The 14,739-nt window shown below is 38.1% G+C and overlaps 1 protein-coding gene across 2 annotated transcripts in view; it reads left to right on the top strand.

Moving 5' to 3' along the window:
* GOLM2 (golgi membrane protein 2) overlaps window positions 1–14,739 on the top strand; it is a 114,206-nt gene that overhangs the window by 47,479 nt on the left and 51,988 nt on the right. The gene's annotated exons all lie outside the window — the stretch shown is intronic.

The raw sequence follows: 14,739 nt of genomic DNA on the forward strand, positions 1-14,739 counted from the left end.
AAATGAATGAATATTAATCCTTTCATTTGTATAGTTCTGTTACCTTCTCACATTCTTTTATGTCTGTTCTTTGGGGTTTCCAATTCACCACAGTATATGCCTCTAAAATAAAGGTAAGGACAAGAGCAATAACAGGAATTTAAAAATGCAGAGTTAGAATGAGCATGATTTGTTTGTGAAGTAATGACGTTATCCAGTGATTCTTTTTTTTGTTTTAAAGATTTTATTTATTTATTTGACACAGAGAGAGACAGTGAGAGAGGGAATACAAGCAGGGGGAGTGGGAGAGGGAGAAACAGGCCTTGCAAATGGCAAGATTTCATTCTTTTTGATGGCTGCATAATATTCCATGTGTGTGTGTGTGTGTGTGTGTGTGTGTGTGTGTATACACCACATCTTCTTTATCCATTCATCTGTTGATGGACATCTTGGCTCTTTCCATAGTTTGGCTATTGTGGACATTGCTGCTATAAACATTGGGGAGCACATACCCCTTTGGATCACTACATTTATATATTTGGGGTAAATACCCAGTAGTGCAATTGCTGGGTCGTAGGACAGCTCTATTTTCAACTTTTTGAGGAACCTCCATACTGTTTTTCAGAGTGGCTGCACCAGCTTGCATTCCCACCAACAGTGTAGGAGGGTTCCCCTTTCTCCGCATCCTCACCAATATCTGTCGTTTCCTGACTTGTTCATTTTAGCCATTCTGACTGGTGTGAGGTGATACCTCATTGAGGTTTTGATTTGGATTTCCCTGATGCCGAGCGATGTTGAGCACTTTTTCATGTGTCTGTTGGCCGTTTGGATGTCTTCTTTGGGAAAATGTTTCTTCATGTCTTCTGCCCATTTCTTGATTGGATTCTTTGTTCTTTGGGTGTTGAGTTTGATAAATTCTTTATGGATTTTGGATACTAGCCCTTTATCTGATATGTCATTTGCAAATATCTTCTCCCATTCTGTCGGTTATCTTTTGGTTTTGTTGACTGTTTCCTTTGCTGTGCAAAAGCTTTTTATCTTGATGAAGTCCCAATAGTTCATTTTTGCCCTTGCTTCCCTTGCCTTTGGCGATGTTTCTAGCAAGAAGTTGCTGTGGCTGAGGTTGAAGAGGTTGCTGCCTGTGTTCTCCTCTAGGATTTTTTTTTTTTTAAGATTTTATTTATTTATTTGACAGAGAGAGACACAGCGAGAGGGGGAACACAAGCAGGGGGAGTGGGAGACGGAGAAGCAGGCTTCCCGCGGAGCAGGGAGCCGGATGCGAGACTCAATCCCAGAACTCTGGGATCATGACCTGAGCCGAAGGCAGATGCTTAATGACTGAGCCACCCAGGCGCCCCTCCTCTAAGATTTTGATGGATTCCTGTCTCACATTTAGGTCTTTCATCCATTTTGAGTCTATTTTTTGTGTGTGGTGTAAGGAAATGGTCCAGTTTCATTCTTCTGCATGTGGCTATCCAATTTTCCCAACACCATTTGTTGAAGAGACTGTCTTTTTTCCATTGGACATTCTTTCCTGCTTTGTCAAAGATGAGTTGACCATAGAGTTGAGGGTCCATTTCTGGGCTCTCTATTCTGTTCCATTGATCTATGTGTCTGTTTTTGTGCCAGTACCATACTGTCTTGATGATTACAGCTTTGTAATAGATCTTGAAGTCCAGAATTGTGATGCCACTGGCTTTTCTTTTCTTTTTCAACATTCCTCTGGCTATTTGGGGTCTTTTCTGGCTCCATACAAATTTTAGGATTATTTGTTCCATTTCTTTGAAAAAAGTTGATGGTATTTTGATAGGGATTGCATTAAATGTATATATTGCTCTAGGTAGCATAGACATTTTCACAATATTTGTTCTTCCAATCCATGAACATGGAACGATTTTCCATTTCTTTGTGTCTTCCTCAATTTCTTTCATGAGTATTCTGTAGTTTTCTGAGTACAGATCCTTTGCCTCTTTGGTTAGATTTATTCCTAGGTATCTTATGGTTTTGGGTGCAATTGTAAATGGGATCGACTCCTTAATTTCTCTTTCTTCTGTCTTGTTGTTGGTGTATAGAAATGCCACTGATTTCTGTGCATTAATTTTATATCCTGCCACTTTACTGAATTCCTGTATGAGTTTTAGCAGTTTTGGGGTGGAGTCTTTTGGGTTTTCCATGTAAAGTATCATATCATCTGCAAAGAGTGAGAATTTGACTTCTTCTTTGCCGATTTGGATGCCTTTTATTTCTTTTTGTTGTCTGATTGCTGAGGCTAGGACTTCTAGTACTATGTTGAATAGCAGTGTTGATAATGGACATCCCTGCCATGTTCCTGACCTTAGGGGGAAAGTTCTCAGTTTTTCCCCATTGAGAATGATATTCGCTGTGGGTTTTTCAAAGATGGCTTTTACGATCTTGAGGTATGTACCCTCTATCCCTACACTCTGAAGAGTTTTAATCAAGAAAGGATGCTGTACTTTGTCAAAGGCTTTTTCTGCATCTATTGAGAGGATCATATGGTTCTCGTTCTTTTTTTTATTAATGTATTGTATCACATTGATTGATTTGCGGATGTTGAACCAACCTTGCAGCCCAGGAATAAATCCCACTTGGTTGTGGTGAATAATCCTTTTAATGGACTGTTGGATCCTATTGGCTAGTATTTTGGTGAGAATTTTTGCATGCATGTTCATCAGGGATATTGGTCTGTAATTCTCCTTTTTGATGGGGTCTTTGTCTGGTTTTAGGATCAAGGTAATGGTGGCCTCATAAAATGAGTTTGGAAATTTTCCTTCCATTTCTATTTTTTGGAACAGTTTTAGAAGAATAGGTATTAATTCTTTAAATGTTTGGTAGAATTCCCCTGGGAAGCCATCTGGCCCTGGGCTTTTGTTTGTTGGGAGATTTTTGATTACTACTTCAATTTCCTTGGTGGTTATGGATCTGTTCAGGTTTTCCATTTCTTCCTGGTTCAATTTTGGTAGTTGATACATCTCTAGGAATGCATCTATTTCTTCCAGATTATCTAATTTGCTGGCATATAGTTGCTCATAATATGTTCTTATAATTGTTTGTATTTCTTTTCTTTTTTTTTTTTTTTTAAAGATTTTATTTATTTATTCATGAGAGACAGAGAGAGAGAGAGAGAGGCAGAGGGAGAAGCAGGCTCCCAAGGAGCAGGGAGCCCAATGTGGGACTCGATCCCAGGACCCTGAGATCATGACCTGAGCTGAAGGCAGACGCTTAACCATCTGAGCCACCCAGGTGCCCCAATTGTTTGTATTTCTTTAGTGTTGGTTGTGATCGCTCCTCTTTCATTCATGATTTTATTTATTTGGGTCGTTTCTCTTTTCTTTCTGATAAGTCTGGCCAGGGGTTTATCAGTCTTATGAATTCTTTCAGAGAACCAGCTCCTAGTTTCGTTGATCTGTTCTACTGCTCTTTTGGTTTCTATTTCATTGATTTCTGCTCTGATCTTTATGATTTCTCTTCTTCTACTGGGTTTAGGCTTTATTTGCTGTTCTTTCTCCAGCTCCTTTAGGTGTAGGGTTAGGTTGTGTACTTGAAACTCTTCTTGTTTCTTGAGAAAGGCTTGTATTGCTATATACTTTCCTCTTAGGACTGCCTTTGCTGCATCGCAAAGATTTTGAACAGTTGTGTTTTGATTTTCATTTGTTTCCATGAATTTTTAAAAATTCTTCTTTAATTTCCTGGTTGACCCATTCATTCTTTAGTAGGATGCTCTTTAGCCTCCATGTATTTGAGTTCTTTCCGACTTTCCTCTTGTGATTGAGTTCTAGTTTCAAAGCACTGTGGTCCGAAAATATGCAGAGAATGATCCCAATCTTTTGGTTCTGGTTGAGACCTGATTTGTGACCTAGGATGTGATCTCTTCTGGAGAATGTTCCATGGGCACTAGAAAAGAATGTGTATTCTGTTGCTTTGGGATGGAATGTTCTGAATATATCTGTGAAGTCCATCTGGTCCAGTGTGTCATTTAAAGCCTTTATTTCCTTGTTGATCTTTTGCTTAGATGATCTGTCCATTTCTGTGAGGGGGTGTTAAAGTCCCCTGCTATTATTGTATTGTTGTTGATGTGTTTCTTTGATTTTGTTATTAATTGGCTTATATAATTGGCTGCTCCCATGTTAGGGACATCGATGTTTACAATTGTTAGAGCTTCTTGTTGGATAGACCCTTGAAGTAGGACATATGTCCTTCTTCATCTCTTATTATAGTCTTTGGTTTAAAATCTAATTTGTCTGATATAAGGATTGCCACCCCAGCTTTCTTTTGGTGTCCATTAGCATGGTAAATGATTTTCCACCCCCTCACTTTCAATCTGGAGGTGTCTTTGGGTCTAAAATGAGTCTCTTGCAGGCAGCATATCAATGGGTCTTGTTTTTTTATCCAGTCTGATACCCTGTGTCTTTTGATTGGGGCATTTAGGCCATTTACATTCAGGGTAACCATTGAAAGATATGAATTTAGTGCCTTTATATTGCCTGTAAGGTGACTGTTAACTATATATTGTCTGTGTTCCTTTCTGGTCTATGTTACTTTTAGGCTCTCTCTTTGCTTAGAGGACCCCTTTCAATATTTCTTGTAGGGCTGGTTTTGTGTTTGCAAATTCCTTTAGTTTTTGTTTGCCCTGGAAGGTTTTTATCTCTCCTTCTATTTTCAATGACAGCCTAGCTGGATATAGTATTCTTGGCTGCATATTTTTCTTGTTTAGTGCTCTGAATATAACATGCCAGTCCTTTCTGGCCTGCCAGGTGTCTGTGGATAGGTCTGCTGCCAATCTAATGTTTCTACCATTGTAGGTTACATACCTCTTGTGCCGAGCTGCTTTCAGGATTTTCTCTTTGTGTCTGAGACTTATGAGTTTTACTATTAGATGTCGGGGTGTTGACTTTATTTTTATTGATTTTTAGGGGCTTCTCTGTGCCTCCTGGATTTTGATGCCTGTTTCCTTTCCCAAATTAGGGAAGTTCTCTGCTATAATTTGTTCCAATATACCTTCTGCCCCTCTCTCTCTTTCTTCTTCTTCTGGGATCCCAATTATTCTAATATTGTTTCGTCTTACGGTATCGCTTCTCTCTCGAATTCTGCCCTCATGATCCAGTAGTTGTTTATCTCTCTTTTTCTCAGCTTCTTTATTCTCTATCATTTGGTCTTCTATATCACTAATTCTGTCTTCTACCTCACTTATCCTAGCAGTTAGAGCCTCCAGTTTTGATTGCACCTCATTAATAGCCTTTTTGATTTTGACTTGGTTAGATTTTAGTTCTTTTATTTCTCCATAAAGGTATTCTCTAGTATCTTCCATGCTTTTTTTCAAGCCCAGCTAGTATCTTTATAATTGTCATGCTGAATTCTACTTCCAGCATCTTACTAATGTCCATATTGATTAGGTCCCTGGCAGTCGATTCTGCCTCTTGTTCTTTTTTCTGAGGTGAGTTTTTCCATTTTGTCATTTTGTCTAGAGAAGAATAGATGAATGAGAGAACAAAATGCTAACAGGGTAACAACGACCCCAGAAAAATATACACTAAAGAAATCAGAAGAGACCCGAAACCAGGGGGAAAAGAAAGGGAAAGAAAGGAAAAAAAAAAAAAAGAATATGATCAGGCTGATGAATAGATCAGAGCCACACACTAGATTTTGGGCAGATTTCGGTCTGTTAGAAGAAACTGCCTCCCAAAATTTTAAAGAAAGAAAAACTTATATATGTACAAAAATAAGGGTAAAGGATGGAAAATGATTGTAAAGATGAAAAGTATAAAAGATTTTATAAAAGGAATTGATAAAGAAGTTGGTTGAAAAAAGAAAGAAGAGAAATTAAAAAAACAAAAACAAAAACAGAAAAAAGGGAGAGAATGTGATCAGGCAGGAGACTAGAACAAAGCCATACACTAGAGATTTAGGGTATATTTTAGTCTGTTAGAAGAAACTGTATCCCAAAATTTTAAAGAGAGAACAACTTATATATGTACCAAATTAAGGTTAACTGCAATGAAAGGATAGAATATGGCTCTAAAAATGAGAATTAAAAAATATTTTTAAAGAAGGGATTGATAAGATTTTGGTTGAAAAGGGAAAAAGAAAAAAAAAAGATAAAAATTAACTTTGAAAGACTAAAGAATCCTGAGGAAAAAAAGCCATGAATTCTGTGTGCTATATTCCCCTAGTGTTGGAGTTCTGCTGTTGTCATTGATCGATAAACTTGGTCTTGGCTGGCTGTTCTTGCTGATCTTCTGGGGGGGGGGGTTGCCTTGCCTGTTGCAGTGATTCTCAAATGTCTTTGCCAGAGGCGGAATTGCACTGCCCTTGCCAGAGGCCAGGCTAAGTAATCTGCTTGGGTTTGCTCTCAGTAGCTTTTGTTCCCTGAAGGCTTTCCCCACAGCTTAGAGGAGGAGAATGAAAATGGCGGCCTTCCAGTCTCTGGTCCCAGAGGAGCCAACAGCTCAGGGCCCCACTCCTCAGTGAGCCCCCAGAGAAAAGGCAGTCAATCACTCCCATCTCCCCGGTCTCCGGCCGCACTCCATGCTCACCTGGCCTGTGACTGAGCATTTCTGTCTCTGGCACACGACCCCGTTTGGAGTCTCCAAACCCAGCAGATTCCTGTGGTGCACCGCTCCTCCCCGGGGAGGAAGGAGTGTCTCCCCGGATCTGCCACTTGTTGGGTCCCTGCTTCCAGAAAGTGGTCGCTTTTCTGTTCAGAGAGTTGCTGTTATTCTTTTCTTTGATCTCCTGTTGAATTTGTAGGTGTTCAGAATGGTTTGATACCTATCTAACTGAATTCCTGGGACCAGATGAAATTTAGGTCTCCTACTCCTCCGCCATCTTGCTCCTCCTAGACCATGTATTATTATTCTGAATTTTGCAGCACTTACTTTGGTCTTAGACTTACTGAGCTTTGAGCTTGATTAATCTCTTTTACATTGCTCTTGTTTGTTTTTTAACTCTCACCTAAAGTTTTGCCACGGATAAACTGCAGGTTTTTAGTATATAGAAGCACCCTGTTGAGATATATGAGCAAGGGTTGTTTACCTGCTTGCATGCATTTATTTTTGATGTCATATATATACAAAAATATATTTGCATTGAAATTTATAATTTTTTTTTTTTTTAAGATTTATTTATTTGAGAGAGCGAGAATGAGAGAGAGAGAGAGTACATGAGAGGGGGGAGGGTCAGAGGGAGAAGCAGGCTCCTCGCTGAGCAGGGAGCCCGATGCGGGACTTGATCCCAGGACTCCGGGATCATGACCTGAGCCGAAGGCAGTCACTTAACCAACTGAGCCACCCAGGTGCCCTGAAATTTATAATTTTTAACCTCTTTTGTGCATAGTTTTCAAGTTAAAATTTTATCATTGCTACTTTAAATGTGTAGTGTCTCAATTTATTTTCTCATTTGTCCACTATCATAATTTATTACCTGGCCACCAAGGAATTCCAGAATTAGAGTTAAATGAAATGGAAATGCAAAAGGTCTTAAAGATCTTATCTTGACCATTTTTAGGTATATTGTGCTTACCAGACAGCGGTTTTCATATGTCTTTCATACATGAACCACTTTAGTAGGGTAAAAATCCTATCTTGCTGCTTCTGCTTGATTAAAAAAAGCATACAACCATTTCATTAGAATGAATAGGGATGAAGAATGCTACTTTTGATGAGATGCCAACAAATTCATATCTGATTTTTATAGTATGAATTTGCCATATTGATTCATATAACGGTTGCAGCACTGTAGCTTAGAACTGGGAGGAACACCAAAAAATGTATACGTTTTGTGTAAATTTAGCATTAATGCCAAAAATATTTATATGTAGACACTGTCTACACTGTCGTGGCTGATTAGAGGCCTTCTTTTGGCTTAATTTTTCTTTATATTTGATTTTCCGTAAGTTGAAAATGATATGCTCTGATGTTGTCTTTTGGGGGCTCTTATTAATGCTTGGTGTTCTCTGAGTTTCCTGGACCTGCAATTTAGTGTCTGACATCAATTTGGGGAAATTCTCAATCATTATTGTTTCATGTATTTCTTCTGTTCTTTGTTCTCATTCTAGTATTCCCATTATGCATATGTTATACTTTTTGTAGTTGTCTTAGATATTCTGTTATTTTTTCATCATTATTCTCTTTGCTTTTCAGTTTTTGAGGATTCTGTTGATAGATCCTCTAGCTCAGAGCTTCTTTCCTCATCTGTGTCCAGTCTACTAGTGAGCCCATCAAAGGCACTCTTCCTTGCCGTTGTAGTGTTTTCTTATCTTTAGCATTTCTTTTTGGTTCTTTCTAGGATTTCCATCTCTCTACTTACATTGCCTATTTGTTCTTGTATGCTGTGTACTTTATCCATTAGTCTTTAGCATATTAATCGTAGTTGTTTTAAATTCCTGGTCTGGTATAATTCCTTCTTTGATGCTAGTTCTGTCTCTTCAAATTGTGCTTTTTTGCCTTTTGGTATGACTTGGAATTTTCTGTTGATAGTCAGACATGATGTATGAGGTAATAGTTACTCCTGTAAGTAGGCCTTTAGTAATGTGGTAGTGAGGTGTGAGGTAGTGAAGAGTGTGAAGTGTTCTTTAGTCCTATGATTTCTATTCTTTTAGAGTGAGTCTGTGCCTCTGGTCTGTGAACTTCACAAGCTTTTTCAGTTTTTTTCCTTTCCCTTAGGTGGGGCAGGATGGTTAGGGTGGGCTGAAGTTGGGTATTTTTCTAATTAAGGTCACTTAGGCTCTGATAATACCCTAGCAAATTAGGCTCTCTTTACCTAGTTTCTCCCCTGGGCAGGCCTTGTTAAGAACAAAGTGCTCTGGTGTATTTCAGAATGGTTCCTTTTCCCTTCCTCCTGCCTGAGGGGATTTTTTTCCCCCCACTACTTACTGTGGGAATATAGTTGAGCTCCTGGAGGTAAATCTCACAATATTGTGGGGAGCCTCCCTATGACTGGGTCCTCCTGGAATTTTTAACTCTCTCAGTTATCCACACTGAGGCTTCAGTGAGTTGTCCACACTGAACATCAATTACAGTTCAGGTTTTCCTGCCCTGGCACTGGTTCCAGTGGCCATTTCTGCTCACGAGTCTCTTTCGTAAGCTGTGACTTACTGTATTCACCTTTCTGTCTCTCTGTTCTTAGGGACAGTGGTCTGCCCTGTGTCCTCTTCTCTCCTATCCAGAAGACTTGTTGATTTTTCATCCTGTTTAGCTTTTTACTAGTTATGATAGTGTGGCAACCCCTAAGCTCCTTACATGTGGAACCAGAAACTGGAAGTCCTCTGGATTAATTTTTGAGCCTCATTAAACTGTTGGTGCTTTGCTTTGAAAATCATTGTTTATAACAGTTACCCTTAATTATTTAGGTATGTATCTTGAGTATAAAGATTGTTTTGATATAGTAAATGGTGAAAAGAAACTTTGAGCTGTGTAGTCAGTCAGATGCAAAAAGGAAAGCTATGTCCTGTCTTTGTACCTTGAGCTCCTAGTATGATGCCTTACACATAACAGGGTCCCAGTAAATGTGTATGCTTGCATTACCAGAATATCCTTAGTGGTGGTGCAGTGGTATCTGGAAACAAACTGCCAGGACTCAAACCCATGGCTCCCATCTTTTAATAGGTGTGTGACGGCCATTTATTTGCTCTTATCCTTATCTATGAAGTAGGATAACAGCAGTTCCAACCTCATAGTGTGAATGTGAGATTTAAATGTAAAGCACGTAGGACAGTGCCTGGCACATAGCCACTGCTATATAAATCTTAGTTACAATTGTTATTATTATGATTATTGCATATCCTTAGAAACATATTTGTTATCTTCTTGTCATTCCTTTTACTGAGTGTTGTCTTTTTCTCTCTGAAGTAGTCTATGCCAAAATTCTTAATGCCTGTGGAAGTTCTGGTGTGTATGTGGAGTCCCTAATGGCTGTAGATGCAGTAACCCCACAGCAGAAGTAGAGAAAAGAACACATCCTTGTCATTTTAAAATAAATTTTTATGTGTTGTTTTATTTATGATAGCCAAGGTTATACTAGAAACTATAACGGAGCAGGGCTGAACTGTCTTAAAATGTAGCTCTGAAACAGGCAAGAGGTATATAGCATATGCCTATGATTAACATGACATTTCAGCTTCTGAGCTCCCCAAACCATAGAGCCAAACCTCAGTGGGTTTTGTTTGTTTTTAATGTTGATTTGAGCTAGTCACCAAGATTTTATAGGAATCTTATAATTTAACCTGTTACCAAACACTTACCTGGATATTTATCTTTATGCTGTTTTAGACACCTGTTATGTTAGACAGTTACATATTTATATCACTAGTTTTTAAACTTTTTAAATTAAAAAAGCATCCCAAACATAAAATAAAACAGAGAATAATATAATGAATAGTGAAGTACCTACATCTCCGCAAAAGAAAGCCACAAAAATAACATTACATTTTGCCACATTTATTTCAGATATTTCTGTTATTGATGTTATTATTAAAGAAATAAAACATTACTGATAAGTTGAAGCCTCCTTGTGTACCCTCCAGATCCTATTCCTGTCTCTTCTTCCCCAGAGGTAACTACTATGCTGAGATTGGTGTGGATCAATTTCCATACATGTTTTTAGGCTTTTACTGCATTTGTAAACATCTATAAAACTATAAAGTATTGTTTTGTTTGCTGCCTTAAACTTTAAATAAATAGTGTCTTAGTGTGTATATTATTCTATAACTTGTTTTTTCCCCCTCAGTTTTATGCTTCTGCGACTTACCCGTGTCATACCTGTGGCTTTTTAACAGTTATATTTATTTCATTGTATAAATATACCATGATTTATTATTTGCATGTAATAAACATTAAGACTGCTTTTAGTTTTTTGCTATTTCAAATAATACCACAGTGGATGTTCTTGTTTATGTCTTCTTACGCATATGAGAGTCTCTAGTATCTAGTCTCTAGATACTAATATTTAAGTAGTATATTGAGTTACAGAGGTGAGCCTGGTACTGGCTAGAAAACATGACTAGGGATCTAACTGTCCCAGGTCCTCCTCAGTCACTGAGAGTTGAGGAGATCAATAGCTCAGCACAATGGTTGCAAAACTGTGTATAAGAGTATGAACTTAAAAGTAGAATTCTTGCATCATAGAATATCTTTATCTTCAGTAATATCAATTTACGCTTCTGCTGGTAATATATGACAGTTTCTGAATCTGACATTTATGAAATACTATCTTATTTCAACTTAAATATGCTGTGGTACTAGTGATATTAAGCATCCCTTCATATGTTAGCCATTTTGGTTGCTGCCTTCTATGAATTACCTGGTAATCATTTTTGTCAAGTTTTCTTTTGGATTGTTGGTATTTTCCTTATTGATCTTTAAGAGTTCTTTAGGAGTATGTAATCCTCCTCCATGTCATGCATATCAACAGAGAGAAAAATCTTATGTCTTACTTGGAAACTTTTTTCTAGTTTTAAGATCCAGTTAACCTCATAGTAAAAATTGCCTCTAATGATTTACTTTGGGGAAAATCCTGATAGATACAAAGATTTTTATGTACCTGAACAATTGGAAGTTCTTTTCTAATTAATAACTTAGAAAAAGTTACTCCTTTTGGTTTATAAATGCATATTAGATAGAGCTGCTTTATTTATAAAATTAATTTTTTGGAATAGAGGCTTTTGGCCTTGGCTGTATATTGGAATCACTGGGGAGTTAAAATAAAATTATGCCTGGGTCCCACTCCAGAGATTTTGATATGTTTGGTCCGAGATGCAGCTTGGGCACTGAATGTGTAAGTGTTCCTTAGGTGATTGTATTATGTAACTAAGGTTGAAAACCACTTCTCTTGGAGGAATTTTCTAGATCTACACTGTCTAATACAGTAGCCACTGGTCACATGTATTTATTTAATTTCATTAAACTTAGAACTAAAAAATCAGTTCCTCAGTCAAACTAGTGCTTTAAGTGCTTAATGGTTGCCTGTGGGTAGTGGCTACTATAGTGGACAGCACGAGTACAGAACATTTTCATTGCAGAAAGTTCTGTTGAATAGTGCTGCTCTAGATGGTAATGGTGATTACCCTTGAGAAAGAAGACTGAGGACAGAGATAAAAAGGTGACTTAGTTTTCATCATACAATCTTCAGAACTTTTTGGATTTTGGTTTCAAAATTTCATAAGGTAATTTCATAAATTACCTATTTAAAAATAAATAATTTTTTAAAAATTAAAGAGAAGTAATTACAGTGGTATTTGAGAGGAGAAAAATAAAAGATTATGCTTTTTTTTAAAGATTTTATTTATCCATTTGATAGAGAGCACAAGCAGAGGCAGTGGCAGGCAGAAGGAGAGGGAGAAGCAGGCTCCCTGCTGAGTGAAGAGTCCGATGTGGAGCTCGATCCCAGGACCCTTGGACCATGACCTGAGCAGAAGGCAGATGCCCAACCAACTGAGCCACCCAGCCACCCCAGAAAAGCTTATGTTTTATTTATTTATTTTTTTTTAAAGATTTTATTTATTTATTTATTTGAGAGCGAGCGAGAGAGAAACAGCATGAGAGAGGAGAGGGTCAGAGGGAGAAGCAGGCTCCCCGCCGAGCAGGGAGCCCGATGCGGGACTCGATCCCGGGACTCCAGGATCATGACCTGAGCCGAAGGCAGTCGCTTAACCGACTGAGCCACCCAGGCGCCCAAAGCTTATGTTTTAAAGAAGCAACATAGGGGCGCCTGGGTGGCTCAGTTGGTTAGGTGTCCAACTCTTGATTTTGGTTCAGGTCAGGCTTGGGGTCTTGAGATCCAGTCCTGCATCAGGCTCCGCACTGAGCGTGGAGTCTGCTTGAGATTCTCTCTCCCTTTCCCTCTGCTCCTCTCCCCTTTGCCTTTCTAAAAATAAATAAGTAAATAAAAATAAAGAAATAAAGAAGCAATGTAGTAGTTATTATTATGATTGATTAAGATTCTTTCTCTAATGATTAAAGCTTTTAGAAGAAATATCTAAATTTATAAAAATACATTAAAAGTTTTTTGTCTTTCCATTTTATTTTATTATGTTATGTTAGTCACCATACAATACCTCATTAGTCTTTGATGTAGTGATCCACGATTCATTGTTTTCATATAACACCCAGTGCTCCATGCACTACATGCCCTCCTTAATACCCCTCACTGGGCTAACCCATCCCCCCACCCCCTTCCCCTCTAAAGCCCTCAGTTTGTCAATTTTTGCCATTCTAACTGGTGTAAGGTGGTATCTCAGTGTGGTTTTGATTTGAATTTCCCTGATGGCTAATGATGATGAACATTTTTTCATATGTCTTTAGCCATTTGTATGTCTTCTTCAAAGAAGTGTCTGTTCATGTCTTCTGCCCATTTTTTGACTTGATTATTTGTTTTTTGGGTGTTGAGTTTGAGAAGTTCTTTATAGATCTTGGATACCAGCCCTTTATCTGTAGTGTCATTTGCAAGTATCTTCTCCCATCCTGTGGGTTGCCCCTTTGTTTTGTTGACTGTTTCCTTTGCTGTGCAGAAGCTTTTTATCTTGATGAAGTCCCAAAAGTTCATTTTTGCTTTTGTTTCAGTAGCCTTTGGAGATGAATCTTGAAAGAAGTTGCTGTGGCCGATGTCAAAGAGGTTACTGACTATGTTCTCCTCTAGGATTTTGATGGATTCCTGTCTCACATTGAAGTCTTTCATCCATTTTGAGTTTATCTTTGTGAATGGTGTTAAAGAATGGTCGAGTTTCATTCTTCTGGAAATAGCTGTCCCAATTTTCCCAGCACCATTTATTGAAGAGACTGTCTTTTCCATTGCATATTTTTTCCTGCTTTGTCAAAGGTTATTTGGCCATAGAGTTGAGGGTCCATATCTGGGCTCTCTATTCTGTTCTATTGGTCTATATGTCTGTTTTTGTGCCAGTACCATGCTGTCTTGGTGATCACTGCTTTGTAATATAGCTTGAAATCAGGCAACGTGATGCCCCAGCTTTTTTTTTCTTCTTCAACATTTCCTTGGTGATTCAGGGTCTTTTCTGATTCCATACAAATTTTAGAATTGTTTTTTCCAGCAGATGTCATTGGAATTTTGATCAGGATGGCATTGAAGGTATAGATTGCTCTGGGTAGCATATACATTTTAACAATGTTTATTCTTCCGATCCATGAACATGGAATGTTTTTCCATCTTTTTGTGTCTTCTTCAATTTCTTTCACGAGTGTTCTGTAGTTCCTAGAGTATAGATCCTTTACCTCTTTGGTTAGGTTTATTCCGAGGTATCTTATGGTTTTTGGTGCTATTGTAAATGGAATCGTTTCTCTCATTTCTCTTTCTACAGTTGCATTGTTAGTCTATAAGAAAGCAACTGATTTCTGTGCATTGATTTTGTATCCTGCCACATTACTGAATTGCTGTATGAGTTCTAGTAATTTGGGGGTGGAGTCTTTTGGATTTTCCACATAAAGTATCATGTCATCTGCGAAGAGAGAGTTTGACTTCTTCTTTGCCAATTTGAATACCTTTTATTTCTTTTTGTTGTCTGATTGCTGTTGCTAGTACTTCTAGTTCTATGTTGAACAATAGTGGTGAGAGTGGGCATCCTTGTCGTGTTCCTGATCTTAAGGGAAAGGCTCTCAGCTTTTCCCCATTGAGAATGATATTCGTTGTGGGTTTTTCATAGATGGATTTTATGAACTTGAGGAATGTTCCCTCTATCCTTATACTCTGAAGAGTTTTAATCAGGAAAGGATGCTGTATTTTGTCAATTGCTTTTTC

Source organism: Neomonachus schauinslandi, chromosome 9, assembly GCF_002201575.2.
Source record: "Neomonachus schauinslandi chromosome 9, ASM220157v2, whole genome shotgun sequence".
Taxonomy (NCBI): Eukaryota; Metazoa; Chordata; class Mammalia; order Carnivora; family Phocidae; genus Neomonachus; species Neomonachus schauinslandi.